Genomic DNA, 6,293 nt, shown 5'->3' with positions numbered 1-6,293 from the left:
GCATGAGTTCCTTGTTTTTCAATGCAGCATAGTATTCCATTGTGTGAATATACCACAGCTTCTTTATCCATTCATTTGTTGATGGGCACTTAGGTGAAAACAGTAAAATTTTAAATGATGCGAATCAACATAATGACCTCAACAATGAGCTCAGATACAACAAAGATCATCATCAAAGATCCAGTTTAGGACTGGATGATATTTTGCTCTATTAAACATAATAAATTAAGTATCATTGTTGTTGTTGTTATATGCTATCGAGTCACTTGTGACTCATAGCGACCCTATGTACAAGAGCTCTAAATGCTATTCTATCCTGTGCCAATCTAGCCATCTCAAATGCACTTATTCCCACTGCTCCAGTCACAGAATTGATCCATCTCATCAAAATCTTCTCCTTCGCTGCCCCTCCACTCTGCCAAAGATGATGTCACTCTCCAAGGACCAGTCCCTCCTTGCAACATGCCCAAAGTATGTCAGATAAAGCTTCAGAATCCTTGACCCAAGGAGCATTCTGACTTCACCTTCTTCAGGACAAACCGAGATAATATTTTGCTCTATTAAACATAATAAATTAAGTATCATTGTTGTTGTTGTTGTTTTTATGTGCCATCGAGTCGCTTGCGACTCATGGCAACCTTATGTACAAGAACTCTAAATGCTGTTCTGTCCTGTGCCAATGTGATAGTATTGTTCTCCTAGCCATGGTATATTCAACACTTTTCTCCAGTACCACAACTCAAAGGCATCAATTCTCTTTCTACCAACCCTATTCACTGTCCAACTCTGATGCATGGCACATAATTGCGAAGACTATAGCCCGGATCAGGCACACCTTAGTCTCCAGCCTAATGTCGTTGCTCTTCAGTACTCTTGAGAGGTCCCTTACAGCTGACTTTCCCAATGCAATTCGTCTCTTGATTTCCTGGCTGCTGTTATCAAGAGTGTTGATTGTGGAGCCAAGTAAAGTAAAACTTTTAACTATCTCAATCTCTTCACCATCCATACTAATGCTGTCAACTGGCCCAGTGGTGAGAATCTTTGTTTTCTTGATGTCGAGCTTCAGTCCATATAGGAGGCTGCAGTCCTTGATCTTTTGCAGCAAGCACTTCAGGTCCTTCACAGTTTCAGCAAGCAGCGTTTTGTCATCTGCATAACACAGGTTGTTGATGACTCTTCCACCAGTCCTGATGCCACATTCCTCTTCGTATAGCCCAGCGTCTCAGATGATCTGTTCTGCATACACATTGAAAAGGTATGGAGATAGAATACAACCTCCTTCTTGATTTTGAACCATGTTGTGTCTCCTTGCTTTGTTCTGACGTCTGCCTCTTGGTCCAAATATAGGTTTTGCATTAGCACTATCAAATGTTCTGGGATTCCCATTCTTCTCAGAGTCAGCCACAGCTTGCTGTGATCCATACAGTCAAAAGCCTTTACATAGTCAATGAAGCACAGATAGATATTCTTCTGGTATTCTTTGCTTTCTGCTAAGATCCATCTAACATTTGCTGTAATATCCCTAGTACCACGACCTCTTCTAAATTCAGCTTGGACATCTGGCAGTGTTCTGTTGACATATTGTTCCTAACATTTTTGATAATTTTTAACAGAATCTTGCTTGCAATTGATATTAATGATATTGTTGAATAATTTCCACACTCTGTTGGGTCACCTTTCTTTGGAATGGGAACAAATATCGATCTTTTCCAGTCAGCCAGCTGGCTATTTTCCAGATTTCTTGGCACAACTTAGTGAGCACATCCAGGGCAGTGTCTGTCTGTTGAAATATGTCAATTGGTATGCTGTCAACTCCTGGAGCCTTGTTTTTCGCCACTTCCTTCAGAACACTTTGAACTTCCTCCTTCATCACCATAGGCTCTTGCTCATATATCATTTCATGAAATTCTTCTGTGTCAGCCAATTCCTTCTGATACAGTGGCTTTGTGTATTCCTTCCATCTTCTCTTGATACTTCCTGGATCATTTAACATCCTACCCAAAGTATCCTTAACTATTGCCACCCATAGATTGAATTTGTTTTTCAGCTCCTTCAGCTTAAGAAATGCTGAGCGAGTCTGGCCCTTTTGATTTTCTGACTCCAGCTCTCTACACGTTTCCTTATAGTATCTTGCTTTAGGTGGGGCAAACAATTTGTGCTGAACTGCTAACCTAAATATTGCCAGTTACAACTCATCCAGTTGTACTGCAGGAAATAAGGCCTGATGATTTGTTTCATTTAAGATTATTGTCAAGAAAATGTCAAGAAAGTATGACTTCACTCTGTTGCACATGAGGTCATTGTGGGCTGGAAGTAACTTGATGGACACTAACAAGAACGTTTATAATTTGCTGTCTTTAGGGGCCATTCAGTCAGCTGCAACTCATAGTGACGCGATGAACAAAGAATGAAAACCTTCATTCCACAATCCCTGCCATACTTGGGCCAATTGTTGCCATCACTGTTTCAATAAATCTTGTTGAGTATCTTCCTCTCTTATAATATTGCCATGAGTCTCAGAAACTTACAACAACAATCTGAAGAGGATACAGAGAGGAAACTCTGGATGAAACTGTGAGATCCAAGAAGAAGAGAAAGAATTGAGAGTAAGATTTCCATCTCCCATCTTCCATAGTTCAAAGTCAGTAGTTAAAGCCTAAATCTGAAATTATACATGCCTTGTGGAAATACTTGACTCTTCAAACTAGATGATATTTTAATTTGACAAGAAACATATGTTACATGGTGTCTAAATAGGAAAAAACAGCATATAGGGGCACAAGACCATGAGCAGCTCTCTGAAAGGGCCATAGGGGGTATGAATAACACAGTTCCTCACTAGCCCAAAGCAGAAAGCGTATAAAGAGCCAATAGCCCAGCGCTATGGTGTCTCTAGAGCCCCAGCTAAAAAGGTTCTTTTATTTGCTGTTGAATCACAAAGTCACAATTATGGTACCAACAATGGAGTTCACTAGAGAAGTGACTGGGGGAAGCAAAGATTTAGCCCAACAATTCCAAGGTACAATTCCTCACTACATCAGGCTCTGCTTTCAGTTCAACAGTCAAATTCAGATCATCCAGCAAGGTTGCCTCATAGCAGTTAAAAGTCAGCTTCTACATTAAATATCTGACAAGCACAGCCAAATCTTTAACTGTGGCCATCACAAATGCAAGAAGCCTCAGATCACACTTTGCCATCATTTGTTCACAGCAATGACACAGTCTCTCTACCACCAGGGTTTGCTGCCAGAAGCTTCACTTACCTCAAGTCTTGCTTACTCTCTATGTGAAAACTCTCTCTTATCCTCCTCCCACACCTGTTACTGATTTGCAATACCATAATGATTTGCAATACCATGTGTCTACAGTTAAGACTGGAGACCAGAGGTGGCTAAGTATGACTTTAAAAAAAGAAAAGAACTCAACACAACAAACAATACCCTATGAACCTGGAGAAAGGACAAAAGTAATACAGGTGTCCAGGTGTCATAGGGACACTATAAGTCTCCTACAACTTGACGGCACTTAACAACAACAACAACAGGAGAGAGAGAGAGAGAGAAACGGGTGAGCGCAGTTGGCCTCCTAGCGGACAGAAAGTCATGATCCCAAGCCAAAGGTGGGTAACTCTAATCTGTGGCCCTTAGGCTTACCTTTAATTGTTTTTGGTGAAACATTCTAGGTCGTGTAAACCTGGTATGTCCACTTGCTGTACAGAGGTAACTTGTGGTTGCTGTGAAGCTGAACACTGTGACACTGATGAGTCAAGGGCGAGAATGGTTACCCATGGTGGACGGTGTTGGGTGGAGCTCCCTGATTAAAACAAGCTTGGAAGCAGGAGTGGCATCCACTTCCACAATAGCTTGCTTCTGGAAACCCTATGAACCTGGAGAAAGTATGAAAGTTACACAGGTGTCCAGGACTTTCGTTCATAAGGTCACTATGAGTTGCCTACCCAATGGCACTTAACAACAATAACAACTACATTGAAAAAAATCTGTTGTCAACAATTCATTTGAAGTGCTAAATACCAAATATAGCACTTTGAGGACTAAGGTTTGCTTGACTCAAGCCACAGTATTTTGAATTGGTTCACAAATAAGTTGAACAGTACGTAAAGAAGACCTAAGAATGAATAACTTTGAATCTTTGAATTGTGGTGCTGGAAAAGAATGTTCAATATGCCATAAAGTGAAAAAAAAAAAGAGAGAGAGAGACAATTAAGTCTTGGAATAAGTGCAGTCAGAGTGTTATTTATAAGCAAAGATTATGAGACTTCATCTCATATACTTCAGGCATGCTATTGTTGTTGTTCTTATGTGACATTAAGTTGCCTATGACTCATAGTCACTCTATGCACAATAGCTCTGAAATCTGCTCTCTCCTGAGTCAATTTCACTGTCTCTGACCCATCTGCCCCAATTACCCCAGTCACTTTGTCAATTCATCTCATCCTGGCTCTTCCTCTTGTGTGCTGTCCCTCTACTAGTCCAAGCATGATGACCTTCTCAAAAGACTGATCCCTCCTGGCAACATGCCAAAACTATGTGAGAAAGATCTTCGATAATCCTAGCCTCCAAAATGCTACCTGGTTTCACCCTCTCTAGGAACGACCTCTTTGCTCTCTTGACAGTCAATGGTATGTCAATATTCTTCTCCAGCACTACAACTCCATGGCATCAATTCTTTTGTCATCCTTAGTCATTCTTCAGCTCTCTAATGCATAGCAACTAATTGTGAAATCCATGGCCTGGATCAGGTCCACCTTAATCTCTAGACTGACATCGTTACTCTTCAGCACTCTGGGGCGGTTGCTGACAGCAGATTTTCCTAATGTAACTTGTCTTTTGATTTCCTGACTACTGCTGCTGAGTGTTGATCGTGGAATTGAGCAAGCTGACATCTTTAACACTCTCAATTTCTTTTCCATCTATTATGGCCCACTGATGAGAATCTTTGTCTTCTAGATACTGAGCTTCAGGTCATATTGAAGACTACAGTCTTTGACTTTCTGCAGCATATGCTTCAGATCCTCTTAGTTTTGGCAAGCAAAGTTGTGCCATCTGTGTAATAAAGTGTGTTGATGAATCTTCCTCCAATTCTAATGTCATCTTTCTCCTCATAAAGTTCAGCCTCTGTTATGAATATAGGTTGAAAAAATATGGGGACAGGACACATTTCTGACACATTCCTTTCCTGATTTTGAGCTATGCAATGTTTCTTTCCTCTGTTTTGAGGACTGTTTCCTGGTCCAAGTATAGGTTTCACATAGTAAGTGTTTTGAGATTCCTATTCTTCTCAAAATTAGCCACAATTTAGAGCCACATAGTCAAATGTGTTTGGATAGTCAATTAAATGTAGGTAGACATTCCTCTGGTACTCTGCTTTCAGCAAAGATCCATCTAACATTGGCTATGATGTCCCTAGTGACACAGTTTATTCTAAATCCAGCCAATATTTCTGGTAGTTCTCTGTTGATATATTCAAGTTGTTTTGGGGTAAGCTTCAGCAAGATTTAACTTGCATATGGTATCTGTGCTTTGGTTCAATAGTTTGGACACTCTATTGGATCACCTTTTTGAGCATGAGAATAAATATAGTTCTCTCCCAGGCAGTCCATAAGGAAGTGGTACTTGTCCTCCAGATTTCTTGGAACAATCTATTGAGTACATCCAGGACTGCATCTGTTTGTTGAAATATGTCAATTGCTATCCCATCAATTCCTGGGGTCTCGTTTTTTGCCAAGTCCTTCAGAGCAGCTTGAACTTCCTCTTTCCTCTGCATTGCCTCTTAATCATATATTGTTTCATGAAATTCTGTGTCAACCAGTTCTTTTTAGTACAGTGACTCTGCGTACTCCATCTTCTGATGTTTACTGGATTATTCAAAATTCTACTTGTAGCATCTTTAAGGATTGCAATTCATGGCTTGAATTTGTTTTTCAATTACTTCAGCTTCTTTTCTTTACACCAACCTCTTTGCACATTTAATTGTAATACTTTGCTTTCTCTTCCCAAGCTGCCCTTTAGAATCTTATGTTCACCTTTTTAGTTTCCTGATTTTTTTTCTATTTGCTTTGGCTTCTCAGTGTTCAAGTGAAAAATTTAGTCTCTTCTGATATCCATCTCAGTCTTTTCTTTATCCTCTGTCTTTGTAATTACCTTTTTCATTCTTCATGTATTAAATTCATTTCCCCCCTTAGTTTATTTACAATATTCAAATACAAATTTGAACAAATTCTTTCCATTTCCCTCCCTCCCCCCCATCAAATTATACAACCCAATGATTAATAC

Source organism: Elephantulus edwardii, unplaced genomic scaffold (assembly GCF_000299155.1).
Source record: "Elephantulus edwardii isolate Elephantulus edwardi_28Jun2011 unplaced genomic scaffold, EleEdw1.0 scaffold00069, whole genome shotgun sequence".
Taxonomy (NCBI): Eukaryota; Metazoa; Chordata; class Mammalia; order Macroscelidea; family Macroscelididae; genus Elephantulus; species Elephantulus edwardii.
This window is presented reverse-complemented; position numbering follows the sequence as displayed.